Here is a 20,385-nt window from a genome sequence, read left to right as displayed (position 1 = left end):
TATTTTTAGTAGAGACGTGGTTTCACCATGTTAGCCAGGATGGTCTCGATCTCCCGACCTCGTGACCCGCCTACCTCGGCCTCCCAAAGTGCTGGGATTACAGGCGTGAGCCACCGCGCCCGGCCCGTCAGCAATATCCTTGCAGCGTTTTCGGCGGTGGACGACGCAGTGCACGGGCTCGTTGCTCACTGTCTGCCGTGCTTCCAGGGAGTCCCCAGCATGGAGAGGAAGGAGCGTCCTTGGCTGCAGGAGCCTGAGTTCCCACCACCAGCGCTGACGGGCCCTGTGACCTTGGCTGAGTCTCCGGTTCTCTGAGACCCCATTTTCTTCTCTACCTTCCTGCCTCACAGGATAAGCCGAGGTCCCACGCGACACAGCAGGGGCGAAAGGACTTTGTACCTAGTAAGGCCCCGTGGGAGGAAAAAGTTCCGCGATCATCAGGCTCAAGGTTCTTGAGAATGGGGACAATGGGGATCAGGGATGCTGTCTGTTGCTATGAAATCCCTGAAATTCGGGCATGAAGTGTTGTGCACTCTGTTATGACCGTGGCATGCTACTTTCCTCTCTGGGGCTCCAGGTGTCCCTCCGTCAACTGGGAGGGCTGCACTTGGCGGTGTCTAAGGAGCCCTCCAGCTCCAGTGTGCTCTGATTCTGCTCCATGCCTCTCAGGCTGGTATAGAGGGCAATGCGATGGGATCAGAGGAGAGAAAAAAACGAATATTTAGAAACCTCAATTGAAAGGTTTTTTGGGCGGGAAATAAGCAAAGGAAAACTTTATTACCGGGAAACTCAGATCTTAATCAATTTCAGGCTGGGTACGGTGACTCACACCTATAATCCCAGCACTTTGGGTGGGTGGATCACTTGAGCTCAAGAGTTTGAGACCAGCCTTGGCAACATGGTGAAACTCCATCTCAAAAAAAACAAAAAAAATTACCTGGGCGTGATGGCATTCACCTGTAGTCCCTGCTACTTGGGAGGCTGAGGCAGGAGCATTGCTTTAGGCTGGGAGGTTGAGGCTGCAGTGAGCCAAAATAGCACCACTGCACTCCAGCCTGGATGACAGAGTGAGTCCCTGCCCTGTCTCGAAAAAAAAAAATAAACAAAAAATTAATTTCAGTGACCATTCTTATTAGAAGTTTAAATTTTACCCAAATTACGTATTCTTTGGCCACCCCCTCACAGACAGACCACACACACACACGTGCACGCATCATATGCACATTCTTATTTCCCCTCGCTTTCTTTCTTCATCTCTTCTGTTTTGATTACAAGTGTCTTTTTACTTTGCTCTTTTTTTTAGAGACAGGGTCTCGCTCTGCTGTGCAGGCTGAAGTGCAGTGATGTGGTCATGGCTCACTGCAGCATCAACCTCTTGGGCTCAAGTGATCCTCCTGTGTTGGCTTCCTGAGTAACTAGGATACAGGTACGTATCATCATGCCCAGCTCATTCTTAACAACTTTTTGTAGAGATGGGGTCTTGCTATGTTGCCCAGGTTTGTCTTGAAGTCCTGCCCTCAAGCCATCCTCCCTCCTTGGCCTCCCAAAACACTGGGATGTACTGTGGCTATACACACATGTCTTAGTATAAGCTATTTAAAATTTTTTTGAAATTGGGTAAGTGAAAATATTTTTATAAGAAAAAAAAGATTCATAAAGAAAGTGGACTGTGTTCCTTTGTATTTTCAATACTGTGGTCTTGTTCCTGCAACTTACAGCACAGGGAGCTCTATTGGCCGTTAATCAAACAAAGCCTTGACCTAGTCTGGAGAAGTTGTCATAGTCCTGGCTCTGATGTTGCTTGCTGTGTGACCTTGGAATTGTCACTTTCCCTCTCTGAATCACAGCCACCTCATTTGCAAAATAAAGAGGTTGGACCAGATGATCTCTGAGGTGTCTTTCAAGCTTTTTTTTTTTTTTGAGACGGAGTCTCGCTGTCTCCCAGGCTGGAGTGCAGTGTCTCAGCTCACATCAAGCTCCGCCTCCCGGGTTCACGCCATTCTCCCGCCTCAGCCTCCTGAGTAGCTGGGACTACAGGCGCCCACCACCATGCCTGGCTAATTTTTTGTATTTTCAGTAGAGACGGGGTTTCACCATGTTAGTCAGGATGGTCTCGATCTCCTGACCTCGTGATCTGCCTGCCTTGGCCTCCCAAAGTGCTGGGATTATAGGCGTGAGCCACCGCACCCAGCCTTTTTTTTTTGAGACGGAGTCTCGCTCTGTCACCCAGGCTGGAGTGCAGTGGCATGATCTCAGCTCACTGAAACCTCAACTTCCTGGGTTTAAGCAATTCTCGTGCCTCAGTCTCCCAAGGAGCTAGGATTACAGGCTCCTGGCACCATGCCCAGCTAATTTCTGTATTTTTAGTAGAGACGGGGTTTCACCATGTTGGCCAGGCTGGTCTCGAACTCCTGACCTCAGGTGATCTGCCCTCCTTGGCCTCCCAAAGTGCTGGGATTACAGGCGTGAGCCACCATGCCTGGTATCTTTCAAACTTAAAGATCTCCATATAGGTCACTCACTTTAATAAAACCCAATATGTGAAGTGATTAATAAATAAAATCGACCTTCCCCAAACACCTTTTTACTGATAAAGCAGGCTAATAAATGTAAAACAGCTTGCAATATAAAAAATAATTTTAAAAGTAGCTGCTTCATTTTAGAAATGAATTGATTTACACGTAGCGTGACAAATTCTCTCATACCTCTAATTGAAAAAAGTTTGTCTAGTTGGACATTTCAGTGACGGTTCTTTATCCTTAGCAGCTGACCCTGCCACATCCATCAGATAAATTCCCAAGAAATATCCTCATAATGTTCAGCTGAAATCTCTAATGGGTATGATCAAATCAGGCTTAATGTTAGCTCTGGTGAGCAGTCACTTTGAAAGTATGTGTTGCTTTCTCATTATCATTTTATTTCTACCATTAGCCACATTCAAAAATATAAATCACTCCTAATATCTTTCAGAATGAAGGTTAACTATGTTACCTCAGAGCTGACCCTCATCACAAGTGACAATGTGAGGCATTATGGAAGGAACAGGAAACACAGTGTCAAAGGTCATGCGTGGTGTGACCTTGGGTAAGCCACTTCCCCTCTCTGGGCCTCAGTGTCCTTATATGTAATTGTGGGGTTGTTAGAGCAGGTAGTTAAGCAGACATGAGCAGGGCAGGAGAGGCCCCCCTCCACCCCCAGGAATGTCAGGTGACTATCAGGTGATGATGAGGTGGTTCTTAAACTCTCAAAAATAATAATTGTCCACAGCCAGCACCAGGGAAAGGCAGTCTCCCAATAGATAGAAAATACCTGAGGCTGATGATCAGCAGCTTCCGGATAAGATCTCTGGAGTTGGGTGAATGGGCCCAAGCTTGCACACTAAGAGGTACAATGGCGGAGTTTAACTGGTATATGACCTTCCTCTAGGAACGCTTGACTGGTAAGGGAAAAACGCCTTAAGTGAGCACACACACAACTTCAATAAACCCACTGCACATGCCGCCCCTGCCAAGTGCTGGCAGACACCGTGCATGTGGACAGCCCACCCTAAGGGAAGAATCAGGGGAGAAGAGATGTAGCCCCCGGAACCATGCCAATGTATAAAACCCCAAGTCAAGGGCCAAGCACTGCGCTTGGAACTTTCAAGTCACTCACGTGACTCTCTTCCAAGTGTACTCTACTTCCTTTCATTCCTGCTTTAAAACTTTTTAATAAATTTTCACTCCTGGTCTAAAACTTGTCACGGTCTCTCCCTCCCCCTTGTGCCCCTTAGATGAATTCTTTCCTCTGAGGAGGCAAGAATCAAGTTTGCTGTAGACCTGTTGGATTTGCCACTGCTGACAGGGTTGGTACAGGTTGTGCAGAAGGGCCCTTTGGCCCTGTTATGGGCTGGATGTTTGTGCCCCTCCCAAATTTGTATGTTGAAACTTAATTGCCACTGTGATATGACGGCATTAGGAGGTGGGGTCTTTGGAAGGGATTTGTGCTGTTATAAAAGGCTGAAGAGATCAGAGTTCTCTCTTTCCACTATTTCTTGGGAATTTTTCTGATGGACGTGGCAGACACAGTGAGAAGGTACCATCTATGAACTAGAAAGCAGGCCCTTCCCAGACACTGAATCTGATGGTGCCTTGATCTTGGACTTCCCGGCCTCAAGAACTGTGAGAATCAGTTTGTGTTATTTACATGTCACCTGCTCTGGGGCATTTTGTCATAGCAGCCCAAACAGACTTAGGCCCCGATGTGCAGGCATGCTGTCCAGTAATCCGAGCAGTCAGTAAGGCTGCTGTGCATAAGAAGATGATTCTTCAAAGCATTTCCAAAGACTGTCCTCCCTCAGTGTTTGTAGGTGTATATTTGACCCAACTCATAACACTGTTTGGCTTTAGAAGGTGGATAATGGTTCTTCAAACCCAAGAAAATTATCATAAGGGAGAGAAGTGGGGAGTCAACAAAGGGCTCAGTGAGCATGAACTGAGATGTTCATTGTATTGGCCTCCATCTCCCTTTTCCCCTTCCTACCCAACAAAGCTCCAGCTCAAAAACCCTCATTCAATGCTTCACAACAAGGGCACATTCTGTGAAATGCGTGCTTAGGCAATTCCATTGTTGTGTGAACGTCACAGAGTGTACTTACACAAACCTAGATGGTACAGCTTACCACACTTGTAGGCTATGCGATCTAGCCTATTGCTCCTAGGCTACAAATCTGTATAGTATGTTACTGTACTGAGTACTGTAGGCTGTTGTATTTGTGTATCTAAACATATTTAAACACAAAAATGGTACGGTAAAAATGCAGTCTAAAGGATTAAGATGGGCTGTATAGGGCAGCTCCATTATAATCTTATGAGATCACTGTCACTTACATGGCACAAGACTGTATCTCCTGGGTCAAACTGCATTGAAATGCATTTTCGTATACAATGCTACAGGGATGAGGACACATCTGTAGGTAGGTAGGTTTCAGGGTGCTGGGGAACAGGTGAAAATGTTCAACCTCTCTTTAATAATCTAGAGAGGGGCTTTTGAACTTTCAGACACAGAAGTCTTTTGGAAAAATGAAGTTTAACGTGGAACTCAATATATATATATAAAAGTGATATTCAGCTGGCATAACTTTATTTTGTATGTTCAAATTTATAACATTTATTAACATTTCAACAGGAGGTTGTTTTGACTAACGACATTTTGAAATTGTAGAAGTGGGAGATAGTTGCTATCTTATCAGCCTCTGCATCTGATAAACATCTGCATTTGTTTTGTTGCTTCCTTTCCAGGTTGCAAATAGAAAGTTATCTGAGGGTAGCATTGCAGTCCAGGGCGCTTCTCAAGTACATGGAGAGAATAAACTTTTTACTCTGAGGTCAGCCCTAAAATGAGTTATAGATTTCTAGGTTATTGGTTTCTCATGTCTTAATAATGCAATATAATTCAATTAGCATGCATATTATTTCTTGTTTCCTTTTAAAAAACATTTCTAACTATATTATAAAAATATAGGCTTACTGTCATGTTTGTAGACTTTCTGAATCACTTGTGAGGGGTGTCTTTGGCCAGTGGGCATGAAGAACTGTAGGGGTCCAAGGCAGCCCTGCTGGGGGATATGGGTGAGATATGTCCTCTTCCACACACAGGCAGGGAAAGGGCCCATGGTGCCCACAGCGGATCATCTGTAAGCCCCGTTTTAAAGCCAGCTTCTCAAGGTTCACGGTGCCCCACAGTGGATGACAAGTAAGCCCCATTTTAAAGCCAGCTTGTCAACATTCACTGGGTCTCTCAGTCGCCTGGCTTCTTATTTCCTTGCTGGAATCTTTTTTTTTTTTTAATATGCTTGCCTCCCCTCAGCAGGCTCCGGACCGCACCTGGAAGGTCACTGGAGCCAGCCCGTGAGAGGAAGCATCACCCTTCCGTGAGACCACCATAAAAGTGCGAGTGGTGGGCTTCAGAAGACTCCCAGGAGAAGGGGATCCTAGATATAGAAAGAGGGATCTCCCAGTGTCCTCCCCAAACCCCCGTCCCTCTGCCTTGCCGACCCTGGAGTTTCTGGGCTTTCTTTTTAGTAATAAAGCCAGTATTTCCTTAATACTGCAGTCTGCCAAGTTGTACATTAGGCACCTTGGGGGCACAGAGACAAACAGGCTCCGGGCAGCCCCCAGCAATTCACAGTCAACAGAAATTTGAGCTCCTGGGCCCTTTCAGCCAAGAGAGAAGCTGGGTTCGTGGTGCTTCTCAAATGTTATTTTCAAAATGGACTTATCTCAAAGCCGATTGAGTACTAATTTATGTTTTCAATCCCAGTAAGATCTATTGAAATGCACCCCCTCTTCCAGCCCACCCCCACCTCTGCAGTGTGAGGGAGCACGCGTCAGGGTGTCTGCTGATGATGGATGACCCAGCTTGCTCTTTGTATTGCTTGGCCGGCAGATTCTGTTCCCAGATTGTTTTGGAGTGGCCAGAAGTGTTCAGCATGTGGGATCTCCAAAATCTTGGAGACATCAGGTCACATACTGGTAATATCATTCAACCAAAGACATTTTAAAAAAAACATAATTCTCTGATATTTGTTAGTTGAGGCTGAAGCCTTTACCTCTCAGGCAGTGAGGAATAGAATTCCAGGGAAAGTAATTTCACATTGGAGAAAAGTAAAGAATAGAGCGATGTCTTCCCTAAGCCCAGCTACGATTTCTCCTTTCCCGGGGGTCTCTAAGAGTGGAGGAGGGCTGGGAGCCCTGTTGTCTGTGTCCTTTCTTGTAAGTGAGAGACCGGGCTGTGGCGAGCAATTATCGATCTCCGAACCCACAGAAAGAGAATGGGTCTATGAGCAATTTTCAGTATTTCAAAGAGCTTCATGGTAATCCTCCATTTGCCTGGATATGGGTGGCACAGTCTGATGACGATGCCTCCTTTCTTTGCTTTTGGCTGTGTGGTAACCCTGGGGACTACCTCATGCAAACAAGCAGGTCTGCCTGGCCAAATAGAACTGTGATTCATTGCCTGGGTTTTGACAGCAGACAGATCTGGGGTCAAGCCTGTGCTCATCTGCTTCCTAGCAGAGTAGCTTTGATGGAACTGCTTGATCTCTGAACTTCAATGCTTTCACCTGTAAAGTAAGGACAAGAATCTGAACCTCAGGGTGCTGTCGGGGTAGGTCTATGGTGAGCCTTCGATAAAAGGTAGCTGCTGTTGTGACTAGTTGTGATTAATGAAAAATGAGAAATGGAATTATTATTTAATAAAAGTAACCTATTGGTGGGCAAAGATCTTTTAAAACTTGTAGCCCAGAAGGGTTCTAGGCAGTGAAGGTTGGGACCCTCTACACCAGGCGACCCTAAATTTTTCCTTTGCAGTGGGGCTGTGGAGTGGACACATGTGCATGATTAAAGTTTAACAGGGAAACTTTCATTTCATTCCCTTTTGCTGATTATGCATATCCTGTGGTGTCCTAAAACTCAAGCCTGGGACCATAGTTCAGGCCACATGCCCCGTGGTGACCTCCTTCTAAGCCACCTCTGCGTGCCCTAGATTGAAAACTGTTGATTGAAAAGGTCAGAACGATACCTTCTGTCATGATGGCTGCCGAGCACATTCAATCGGGACAGCATTCTAGTGATTCAAAAGACACACACACACTCACACTCACACACACACACACACACGCCCCAGACAGGGACATCAGTGGCCTGCGGAGAATGGGGGAGATTTGAGGATTTACCTGGGAATGAAGGTTTCAGTCATACCACCACCCAGTGCTGGGTGGAAGTAACCTGGTCAATTAAGTCTGCCCCGGGATTTTGTTTAATATTCAATAATCTTACTGCTGCTCTTTGTTCTGGAAGCTCTTTCTTGGCAATGTGTTGAGACACATGGTTTTTCTTCTTTAAAACACACACACACGCAATACTGTGAGACTAAAACTGCTCTAAAAATTGTTTATTAAAACAAAAAAAAATGTGTGTGTTTGTTCTGCTGAAAACAGTGCCATGAAATATAAAACTTGGTGCCCAAGGTTTCTTCATGCTAATATATTACATAACTTGAAGGCTTCCCTATGTATTGAACCCCTGTAGAAATTTCCGGCTGAACGTCAACCTCTTCCCCTTCCTCCCAACACACAGCTCTACCTCCCACTCACTTTGCAGTGGACTCTCTTTAGAAGGTCTCTTTTAGATTTTCTTTTTCATCACACAGAGACGCTGCCATGAATGAAGAGTCTTTCTTCTTACAATTGAAGACTTCAGCTTCAAAAAAATGAGATAAATTCATTTTCTCCTCTCCAAGGTACTTGAAATGTAAGAGTTCATTGAAAGGGGAGGGGGAAACTCATTGCTGAAATTCATTAAGTTTTAGTCTTGACTAAAATGAAAGAAATGGAGATTAACAATTCAAAAATGGAGCTTGTTCATTAAAATTAACTACAGTTACACAACTTGTCATGCAGTTCACTGGGAATCATTTCTCTCCTGCTTAATTATTATGATGAAAACTCATCTTTTACTAGGATAAAATGATGTCATCCTTATCAGAAAAAAAATTGTTTCCCAAGGCTGACTGCAGCAGTATTTTTCTGGCATGTTTTAAAAAGAAAAAGCTTCTAAAGTGATTTGTTAAGTAAAGCTGTTCTCCAGAGCTAGCTCTGTATTGATGTATGTTTGAATACGGGGAGAAATGTCTCACATAATGAATCCAAGCTTAATAGACCAAATACCAAATGCATTTAAATTTATTACAATTAGGACTTTCGGAGTTGTAAATACGTTAACAGATACACAACTTCAAAATCATTCTGATATTACTGAACTTATATTCAAAATGCCCTGTGCTTTTGTCACATGATTTATTAGATGTGGCGATTAGCATGTTCTAGAATTTCCCCCTCCCCAAAGAAAATACATTTTTTCTTACATGGTTATTGGCTGTTATGAAGCAAAACATTACCTTTGAAGAAGCCCCTTCCCTTCCCCATGAAAGAAAGTGATTCTACAGGAAGCAGAGGAGTGGGGCAGTGTGGAGCTACAGGCTCTAATCTCTGGGATGGTTCCAGCTGTAATAAGTGAGAGCAAGACTCTAACGTAACAGGAAAACTCCACTGGCTCCGGTGATTAGGAGGGACCCCACCCACAAGGACGCTGTTGGCCCCTGTTGCCATCAGCCTTTCGACGTGTTAGAAGGTAGAAAGGTCCTTTTTATGTTAAAATCTTACTACCTCTGAAACTGCCCTACAGAAATCCTATCATTCCCCTTCTCTCTTTTCTTGGCAACACTAAAAGTCCTTTGTAAACATCCTCCCGGAAAAGCCTCTGTAGATCTGTCCGATAAACTTCCAATGTGGGGGGAGTTTAAGCTCCTGCCTGGGAACAGATTGAATGTAGACCGTTTAAAAGATTATTACATTTGGAGAAGTAGCTGAAATCGCCAAGCTTGAAAGGGTGTGAAGGAGCAGCAGAAAGGATACAGTCCCGGTCTGGCTATGCAGAGCTATTTTTTTTTTCTTTCCCTGGACCCCCAAAGCTGTGAGGAGTCTTGTTGCTAATCAGAAGGAAGAAACCCAGGCTCTTGGTCCTAAATGCACATAATTAGGAAAGCAAAGGCAATGAAACATTAAAAGATGTTCCCAAAGTATGTCAGAGCTAACATACACACCACTCCAACCAAACTGAATTAGCCCAGCCAGTCAGAAGTGATTTTTTTTTTTTTCAAAAAAAAAGAATCTGTTGGCAAATGTGTCTCATTTATCAAATCCTTTCATTTCCCCTTCTCCCCAGCCCTCCTTCACAGGTCAAAGGAAATGCAGTGGTCTATTGAAAGATATTGATTTCCTCCCACTGTGAGATTCCTAAGGAACTGCATTGAAAGGAGGGATAAAGATCCTGGTGGGTTTCAGGGACAGCGCTCTTACTTCCTCTTGTCCTACCCTGGCTTCTTCCCATTGGAATGCAGCTAGTTTCTTGACTTTTGGTGAACAATAGGAGTTTCCCAGGAGACATTGTCAGAGACTAGATGGTGGTTACTCCAAAGTACAGTGGATTAAATGCTGCACCGGATGGAGGTGGGACCAGAAGACCCCTAGGGCCCCTCTAGCTCTAAGGTCCTGTGGACCAGTCTTTCAATTCTACCCCAAAGGGCAACTTACAATTCAGAAGCAACTGATACAAGCCTCAGGAAATCAGACTTAGATAGATATTGACCCCCTCCTCTCACCCAGATGATCAAATGGCAGGTGTGGACACTTGTAGGGACAGCAGTGCCTTGTAAGTTAGTCGGGCTGGATGTTGAGTGATGATTGTGGGCAATGCTGGGCTAGACGATGCTAAAACAAAACAAACATGCAGACAAAAACCCTTCTCTTTGAGTAGCATCTCTTTAGCGAGACCATGACTCTGAGCTCCTAGATGACATACTACATCTATTTTTTAACACTAAATTTTATTGAGGTGTGATTGACATGAAATAAACTGCACATAAAGTATGCAAGCGATAAGTTTGGCATATGTGTACAACTGTAAAACCCTCACCACAATCAAAACAGTGGATATATCCCTTCCCTCAAAAGTTTCCTCACATCCCTTTGGGATCCTTTCTGCCTCTCTGGCACCCTATCTTCCCTTCCCCAGTCTCTAGGCAACAGCTAATTTGCCTTATGTCATTGTAGATTAGTTTGCATTTTGGAGAATTGTAAATGAATGGAGTCATAGAGGACATATTCTTCTTTTTCTGGCTTTTTTTACTCAGCATAATTATTTTGAGATCCATCCATGTTGTTGCATTTATCTGTAGTTTATTTCATTGTATTCCTAAATAGTAATCCATCGGATGGATAATATCACACTTTGTTTATCCATTCACTTGTTGATAGACATTTGTATTGTTCCAGTTTTTGACTGTTACAAATAAAGCTGCCTTGAATATTTTATGTACAAGTCTTTTGTATCGACATATGCTTTCAGTTCTCTTGGGTAAATACCTATGAATGAAATGGCTGGATCATATGTTAGGCATATGTTTAACTTCTTCAGAAATCATTTTTTGAAATAGTTTGTACCATTTTATATTCCAACTGGCAGTATGTGAGAGTTCTAGTTACTTCACATCTTCGCTCATGCTTGGCATGGTTAGTCTTTTCAGTTTTAAAGAGTCTGGTGTGTGTGTGTGGTGGGTTCGTATCTCATTGTGATTTCAATTGCATTTTCCAAATGACCAATGGTATACGTCTTTTCATGTGCTTATTTGCCATCATATTACTTTGGGATGAAGGGTCTGTTGAAATCTTTTGTCCATTTTTTAATTGGTTTGCTTTTTTTATTATTGAGTTTGCAAGTTCTTCATATAATCCGGATACAATTCCCTTATCAGATTTGTGATTTGCTAATATTTTCTCCATTTATTTTCTTTTTCTCCAAAGTTTTTTTTATCCTCAAGGCAGTGTCTTTTGAAGAGAAGGTCTTAACTTTTTTTAAGGGATGGGGTTTGCTATGTTGCCCAGGCTGGAGTGCAGTGGCTATTCACAGGAACAATCTCGCTACTGATCAGCATGAACGTTTTGATCTGCTCCATTTACAATCTGAGCAGATTCACCTCTCCTAGGGCGACCTGGTGGTCCCCCTCTCCCAGAAGTTCACTATATTGATGCAGAACTTAATGCAGACGCCCTTTACAAGGCTGTATTTTAAACCACAACAGTGTTCAGTTCCTTAGCAAGATGATTCAGAGACAAATACCAGCACTATTAATTATAACTTTATTTAGAAGTACAGTATCTTGAAAGACAAGTGTTTCAGTAACTTGGAAGAAAAGAAGACTGAAAGGAGGAAAGCCAAACTTTATGGAAGAGATGAAATTTATTGGTACAATTTAGATAAGTCAGGAGTAGATAGAACATGAGTAAGCACCTAGAGAGAATATGTAAAGTTTGTTTAGCAAGAATTCCAATTAAGTTGTAAGAAAGGGTGCATAAGGAATAAAATGCAGATAAAGCAAAAGATCTTGAAACAGAGGTTGAAGAGTTTGTGCTTAATTCTCAAGTCACTAGAGAGCCATGAGGTTTTTATTTAAGAGGGAGGGGGTTGCTGCAGGAGTTGAAATGATGGCACTAACTAAGCTACTGAATGCTCACATGTGCTTACTGACCCAATCTCCTCCTACCTGCTTGCTCTTGGAGTCAGGAGGAGGAAAGGGAGTAGGGGGGAAGAGATGAAGGGAGGGCTAAGACTTGTGGGAGAGGCTGACTGGCAGCAGGGCTTTAATTTCAATGGAATGTTTTCACGGGCATCGCCTTTCCCTTCCTGGTTGGGTGGATGAGCAGAGGTTCCTTGGGAATGTTTTTCTTGGGCACTTTTATAGGGTTTCAGCTAAAAACACAGGATATTGGTATGCATCTTCACGGTTTAGGTTAAATTGCAGTTTGCCCCCAAAACTTCCTTGAGGTTACATTTTATTCAACCCTTCTCGCCGTTCAAATGCCTACCAAACAGAGATTTATAGAAGAAGCTGAAGCTGGGAAGAGCCTCAAAGACCATCCAAACCATCCTGTCCTCTTACCCTCACTGTTCTATGAAGAAGTTAGGGTGAGAGGGGGTAGCTCAATTCCAATAATGTGAATCTGATGATACCACTTACCTCTATACAATCCTTTAATGGAAACCCCAAATCTTTTCATTTTATTTTATTTTTTTTGAGGCAGGGTCTTTCTCTGTTGCCCAGGCTAGAATGCAGTGGCATAATCACAGCTCACTGCAGCCTTAACCTCCTGGGGTCAAGCAATTCTCCTGCCTCAGCTTCTCCAGTAGCTGGAACTATAGGCGCACATCACTACGCTTGGCTAATCTTTGTATTTTTTTGTGGAGATGGGGTTTTTACCATGTTGCCCAGGCTGGTTTTGAACACCTGGGCTCAAGTGATCCTCCTGCCTCAGCCTCCCAAAGAGCTGGGATTGCAGGCGTGAGCCAACTGTGCCCGGCCTCAACCCAATATCTTTACCTAGAGTGATCGTATATCCTGGTTTGCCCAGAATAGTCCTGGTTCTTGTTTTTTCCCCAGGGTTTAATTATTGGTAATAACCCCTTTCACTCCCTAAAGTGAACCAGTTACATAATAAATTATATGGTCACCTAAGTAATGCTTTCCAACTGATGCACCCCAGTGTGAAGACTGACATCAGAAGTGGGTTGTCTCTGAGTTGCTGGGAGAGGGCTGTAAGCTCTTCTATGCATATATAGTTTCTCAATCAGCAGAGAGAAAAGTAAAACTATGACAGGTTGAGTATCCTGAATCCAAAAATTTCAAATCTGAAATGCTCCAAAATCTAAAACATTCTGAGCACTGACATAACTCTCAAAGGAAGTATCATTGGAGCATTTTGGATTTCCGATTTTTGAATTAGGAATAATAAACTGTAAGCATAATGCAGATATTCCAAAGTCTGAAAAAATGTGAAATCCGAAACACTTCTGGTCCCAAGGATTTAGGATAAAAGATACTCAAGCTGCACATTTCAAGAGTCTAAGAGGAATGCTGGAGGGAAGGATAGAGATTGTTGAAAGTAGGCACGCACGGTCTGCAGACTCAACACTCCTCACCCAGCCTGCGGCCCCACAACTCACCGCCTAGCCCTTCTCACTATTTTTAGAGGCAAAGTCTTGCTCTGTCACCCAGGCTGGGGTGCAAGGGGATGATCCTAGCTCACTGCAGCCTTGAACTCCTGGGCTCAAACGATCTTCCCGCCTCAGCCTCCTGGATAGCTGGGACTAGTGGGAAGCATGTGCCACTATGCCTGGCTATTTTTATTTGATTGTAGAGATGGGGTCTCACTATGCTGCCTCCTTTATGGTCCAGCCACCAGAAGCAGTTCCTGGTCTCCTGACTCTACTGTATCACTTCAGGGCTTTAGAGCATGCTTTCCCTCTGCTGGAAGACATCTGCAGCCACCTCATCTCCCTCTTCCTTCAGTGCTCTGAGGTATTTCCCCTTGACATCCTACCCAGGTGTCCCCCAAACCCCCAAACCATGGGACAGAGCCGGGGCCTCCCCACTCTGAGCTGCTCTGGCCTCCCCTTTCTTTTCTGTCCTGGTGCCCATTAATACTCTACATTGGCTGTGTGAGTGTACGTGCAAGTCTCCCTCCTGGACTGTGAGCAACTAGTGGGCAGGGCTGTCCCCCAACCCCGAGCACAGCGACTGGCATAAGGAGAGGACGCCCGCACATACCGTCAAGTACACTTATTCGGTGAATATTTATTGAGCATTAGCTTTGCTCCAAGCACCACACAGCAGGGGACACTGCAGTGCACCAATGTCCCCATACCTGGAAAGCTGCAGTCGAGCCCAGGTGCAGTGTGAGTGTGTGGACAGGTCAATACATCATGAATGCGTGTACATATGTATCTGTGTCTGTTCAAGGAGTTTTCTAGAACCTGCGTTCCTCTCAGGAAGATAGAACGCTTCAAAACAAATCAGTTTTTTTCTTTGTAGTTTCTTTGTGAATTAAGCAGCATAAACCTCTGATCTATGTAAAAACAGGGAAAGAGAAGTGTAGGGAGGCTAAAATAACTTTGTCAAGGTCGCTGAGTTGAGTGGCTAGTCTCCTGGGGGAGAAGCCTTGTGCCTTGGATCCCAGCTCAGCCGGGGGGAGCCATGGCCCTGGCGCAGCCTGACCTTACCGTGCGTGCCTGGGCGCAGCTCCTTCACCTGGGGGCTTGGGGTTTCTCCCTGCTGCTTCTCCCCACTGAGTGTTTGTGAAAGGCAGGGCTGTGTTTGCGCCTGTAGCCAGGCAGGGGCTCTTTCCCAGAAGCTGGTCCAAGGCCACAGAGGCTGAGCAGAAACCCATGTGCTGTTTGTTGTGAGGCGGACTCTGTTCTCAGTGATTTATTTGTGAAATTCCTGGAGTGGGGAGGAAGACCTACAGCTTGGCAGAAGTAAATGCCAGGTCCTGAGAAGCTTGGCAAATGCAGAAGGAGAGAAAGGAGTATGGGGTGGGGGGTGGAGAGGGGGTGGAGAAAGAGAGAGAGAGAGAGAAAGATTCTCAGGCTGAGCCCTGGGATCTGGCTTTGAAGACAGAAAAGATTCTAACTTTTTGCCCTCAAAAGACTGTAAATCAGTCTCGTTCTCTCCACACCCACTGCTACACACTCACCTTAATTCATCTCTGCCTTTAACCTTTCAACAATTCTCCTCACCCTAGCTCAGAGATATCTTTCTTCTTCTTTTGTTCAGAGGTTGTAACAGCTTTGGGAGGCTCTGGGATCCCTGTTCCACTTTCCCTTTCCCTGCCTTCATCACCCCCTTAATTATGGACATGAACACTCTTCAGGTCAAAGAAAAATGTGGGTAAGATGTGGCCTCCCCAAGGACCGAAGGCAAAGGCCAGCACCCCAGAGGGAGGCATCACTCTCCAGGACAGGCCGGGGATGGTGGGAGCGCCTCACTCCAGCAGAAGCGAGGGCCTGGCTTGCTCTGTCGGTGGCCCGGGGAGCTCACCTTACCTCCCTGGAGCATGGGTTAGATTCCAGAACTGCCTCTCCCAGTTCATAGCAAGTACAGAGAGACATAGCGAGGGGCAGGAGGTGCTTGGAAGTGCAGAGAACAGCTTACCTGTCGCTGTCAGGTAAACCTGAATCCTGAAGCCCAGATCACTCAGCTACTGTCTGGGTCTGCCAGGGGCCTCCCTCCAACACACCCCAAGCCTTCTCCCCATCCCAGTGCGACTTTCTGCTGTGGTTTCAGTCCTCAACGGGTCAGCCAGTGCCGCCTCCACTTGTCCTGACCACACTGGCCCTTCCACTCCAGAGGTCATTTGCCTCCTCAGAGGGCCCCACGCAACCAAATGTACTTGAGTAGAAGGTGGCCAGAGTGACTGAAGATGTTTTACCTGGACAGAGAAGGGAAGGCACTCCTGTGAGCCAGGCCAGGGGGAGATGTAAGGGGTGAGGAATCACAAGTTTAATTTCAAAAGGCTGAAGCTGAGATGTGACATGACACTCCTGCACAGAAACTCCCCTCACTCCTCACTCTAGGAAATCTGGAGAAAATCCAGAAAGCGGGTGGCAGCTGCAGAGGGATCCACACATAGTGGAATAGGTCCTTTCTATCCCCAGAGCTGGAGAGCTGTCTTTTTTGTGTTTTGAGACAGGGTCTCGCTTTGTCACCCAGGCTAGAGTGCAGTGGCACGATCTTGGCTCACTGCAGCCTGGGCTCAAGCAATCTGCCCACCTCAGCCTCCCAAGTAGCTGGGACTACACGTGCGTGCCACCAGACCCAGCTAATTTTTTTGTATTTTTGTAGAGATGGAGTTTCCCCATCTTGCCCAGGTTGGTCTAGAACTCCTGGACTCAAGTGATCCGCCCGCTTCGGCCTCCCAAAGTACTGGGATTACAGGTGTGAGCCACCGCACCCGGCCTGAAGAGCTGTCTTTAGGGTGGTAGCTGAACGTCATATTCCTGGACGGACCTGACAGCATGGAATGGCACAGTCTCTGGGACCCCTTGCCTGCCTTTTCTTTCTCCCTCTCCACTTAGAAACTTCGCCCCAGACTAGGTTCAGGAATAGGGCTTGGTGCCCAATATAGGGCCTAGTATACAGTAGGTGCTAAAGGTGTTCACTGAATGAATGAATGAATGATTAAAACATGAACCAGTCAGGGAGGAGACAAAAGAGGTAGAACTCAGGACTGGGCAGAGACTGGGGACAAGGGTGGATAAATGGTAGAGGCTTAAAGGGGTTCTGTGTCTTGGGACAGAACATATATACCTGTGACTCATGAACATAAGCATCAGCTTCTAACTGCCATATCTGGCATAAATGGTTCCATAGTTCACAATGTGTGCACAGCCTGACCCCCATTCAAGGGGCAGGCATCCGGGGACAGCAGTTCAGAGGACTCTGGTCTCAAGCTGGAGGAACCATATGATCCCACGCTCCCATTTTTAAATGAGGGCAGGTGACATTGCCAAGGTCACAGTGGGTTGGAGCAGGGCCCATCTCCAGGTCAGGTTCTTCTGGCTCCACCTGGTCCCCTCCGGGGATTTAAAGAGGCAGCTTTTCCTGGATAAAGACTGATTGCTGACTGTGACTCATTAGCACATGAAACCAGTCAGACCCGGCAGGGCTCTGCCCACCCTCTTTCAATCACACCCAGCCCTGGAGCCTCTTCTAACCTATCCTCTAGTTCTCCAACCACACTGCCTATAAGCCACCTGGAATCCTCAACCTTTTAAAGAAGCAGCACTTGTTTTGCTTGAATCACCTCAGAAGGCCCCTATTTTATTTTAATTATTTACATCCAAATTCCGGAGACACTTGTGACAGCCCAGTGTCTCATTCGTCTTTCCACAGACACAGCACACAGTAGGTGCTCAGTAAGAGTTTAGTGTTGGGAGGATGTAGAAAAAAGATGGAGAACAGAACTCTAGGCAGTCTGGGGAGCCCTGAGCTTTACTGAGCTTTGTTTGCGAGTTTTCTCAGCAAAGCCCCAAACTGGGTGGTCTGGCAAGGAGAACTGCCTTTATGTGCCTATTAGCCAAGCAAAAAGTGTTTGCTATTAGATCTTCATTTATATCAAATATGTGCAAAGGACTAAAGTAGACTCCCAAGTGAAATGAAAATTAAGTTGTTAGACAAACTTAGGGAATGGGAACTCCAGCTGGAACAAACTTATGAGACACTTGTCTTTAAATACTAATTTTTAGAGGTGCAAATGCAAACTTCCTTCAATAATAATCTATGACTCAATTTACTTCCATTCTAATTCAGGAGTTAAATCACACACCCATAAACAGTCAAGAGCAGCTTGTAACATCACTGGCATGTGGACATCCCATGAATTATTTATTGATAGCTCTTTTGGAGTAGAGTCTACAAAATTACGTCTTCAGTTACTTAAATTTTTCAAATGAGGGCAAAAAGAAAAACACCAACCTTTCAACCATACCTCAAAGATGGCAGCCAAGGTGCTTTTATGTTATAACTAAAGCCAAAGAGGATTTTAAAGATTCCTAGTCTACATTTTCAATATCCCATAGTGTTTCTTATAATTTGAAGTGATGTCAAAGGTTGCTCAAACACAATTAAGTATGCTTTAGCTTCAATTTTATCTTTCTTCCTTCCCTCCTTTCCTCCCTTCCTCCCTTCTTTCCTTCTTTTTTTCTCACTCTTGTTGCCTAGGCTGGAGTGCAATGGCTCGTTCTCGGCTCATTGCAACCTCTGCCTCCTGAGTTCCAGTGATCCTCCTGCCTCCCGAGTAGCTAGGATTACAGGCGCCTGCCACCAGCCTGGCAAATTTTTGTATTTTTAGTAGAAACAGGGTTTTACCATGTTGGCCAGGCTGATCTTGAACTCCTGACCTCAAGTGATTCATCCGCCTCAGCCTCCCAAAGTGCTGGGATTACAGGCGTGAGCCATCACGCCCAGCCTAGCTTCAATTTTCATACACACACACGCACCCTGTATGATGCCTGATTACTGACATTTTTTTGCATCACTTTTGCTAAGAGTTTTCTTGTGGGATGAAAACTACTGAGAAATTAAACAAGTAGGCATCTTATATCCAAATGTTGTGGACCACTGGAATTGCCCTTAAAATAAAAAAAAAAATTACAAAATAAAAATGATCAAATAAGACAAATATGAGACACTTTTTTATAGAGAGGAAAATTATTATTAGTGGAAATAGAAACAGAAACAGGTCCTAAAAGCTTTCAATATTTGGCTATAATTGTTCCATGGTGTTTAGAGATATTTTTGGAAATAAGATAACATGACTTCATAAGTCACTGGGGTAAGTGTGATGAAGTGGACCAAGCTGAGACCTGGGTTTTAACTGTGCCACATAAAGGGGCAGGGGAAGGAAGGTTAAAAGCCGGGTGGAACGGTTTGATGGGGTCTTGGGGGCCTCAGTGTTTGAGCTTCAGCAGGGAGTGGGAGGAGTCACAGAAGATTTTGAAGGGGAAATGGGAGAAGGTGGGGTCTCCGCTTCAGCAAAACACACCAGTAACCTGGTGGAGAGAGATTGGGGGAGGTAGACAAAAGGCAAAAAGCCCAATTCAGAGGATGTAGCAATAACTGATGTACAAAATACTGAAGACACGTGAGCTGAGGTAAAGAGGATGAGATAGATGGGGAAGTACTTATATGGAATTCTCTAAGTTCTTGATGAATGATAATGGCAGATAGGTAGGAGATAAAAGAGGAAATGAAAAACAGCTTTAACCTACCTGGGAGGATAATGATCCTTAAACCCTCCAGTGCTGAGCTGGCCTGTGTGGTAGCCACTGACCACCACAGGTCTCTATTGAGCACTTGAAATGTGGTTAGGGCAACTTTCTGAATTGAGATGTGCTGTAATGATACCATCCAAACCTATGTCAAAGACTTGGTACCAAAAAAAAAGAATGTGAAATATCCTGTTGATAATGTTGTATATGGGTTACATGTCAAAATCATACTATCTGGATATATTGGGTGAAATATAATATATAATTAAAATTAATTCTACCTTTTATTCTCTTTTTTAAAAAATTTAGCTACTAGAATATTTAAAATTGCATACATGGCTCCATGGCTCACATCTTCTTTCTTTCTTTTTTTCTTTTTGAGACGGAGTCTCACTCTGTTGCCCAGGCTGGGAAACACAGGCAGGCACAATCAGGGCTCACTGCAACCTCCGCCGCCAGGGTACATCTTATTTCTTCTAGGCAATGCTGCTCCAGGGGCTTCCCATTGCGCTTAGACTCAAGTCCAAATTCCTTGTGATACCTTCAAGGCCCTGTGTGAACTGACCTTGGGAGCCTTCCAGGCCCTATGTGAACTGACCTTGGCAATCTTCAAGGCCCTATGTGAACAGAACTTTGCCAGCCTTTCTGGCCTCAACTTGGAACACATTGTCTTTGGTCACCGTGTTTCAGGCACATGGCCTTTCAGTCCCTCTGGCACCCTGAGTTCCTGCCTGCCTCAGGGATTTGCCTGTGTTGTGCCCTCTGCCTGTAATATTCTCACCCTAGATCTTTACCTGGTTGGCTTTTTCCACCATTCGTGTATCATCCAACTCAGATGTCATTTGTTCGAGAGGACTACCTTGATCAACTTCTTTCTCCCTTCCCTTCCTTTCTTTCTTTTTCCTTTCTTTCTTTCTCCTTCCTTCCTTCTTTTCTTCCTTCCTTCCTTCCTCTGCTTCCCTACCCCCCTCCCCTCCCCTCCTGTCCCCTGCCATCCCCTCACCTCCTCTTCCCTCACCTTTTCTGTTCTTTTCTTTTCTTTCCTTTGGTCCCGTTCTATTACCCAGGCTGGAGTAGAGCTCACTGCAGCCTCAAACTCCTGAGCCCAGGAGGATCGCTGCTACTTTTATATCCAAAATGTTTACATTTTAAAAAATGAGTCTTTGACAACAGCTTGGAGAAC

The sequence above is a fragment of the Pongo pygmaeus genome, chromosome 2 (assembly GCF_028885625.2).
Source record: "Pongo pygmaeus isolate AG05252 chromosome 2, NHGRI_mPonPyg2-v2.0_pri, whole genome shotgun sequence".
Lineage (NCBI taxonomy): Eukaryota > Metazoa > Chordata > Mammalia > Primates > Hominidae > Pongo > Pongo pygmaeus.
This window is presented reverse-complemented; position numbering follows the sequence as displayed.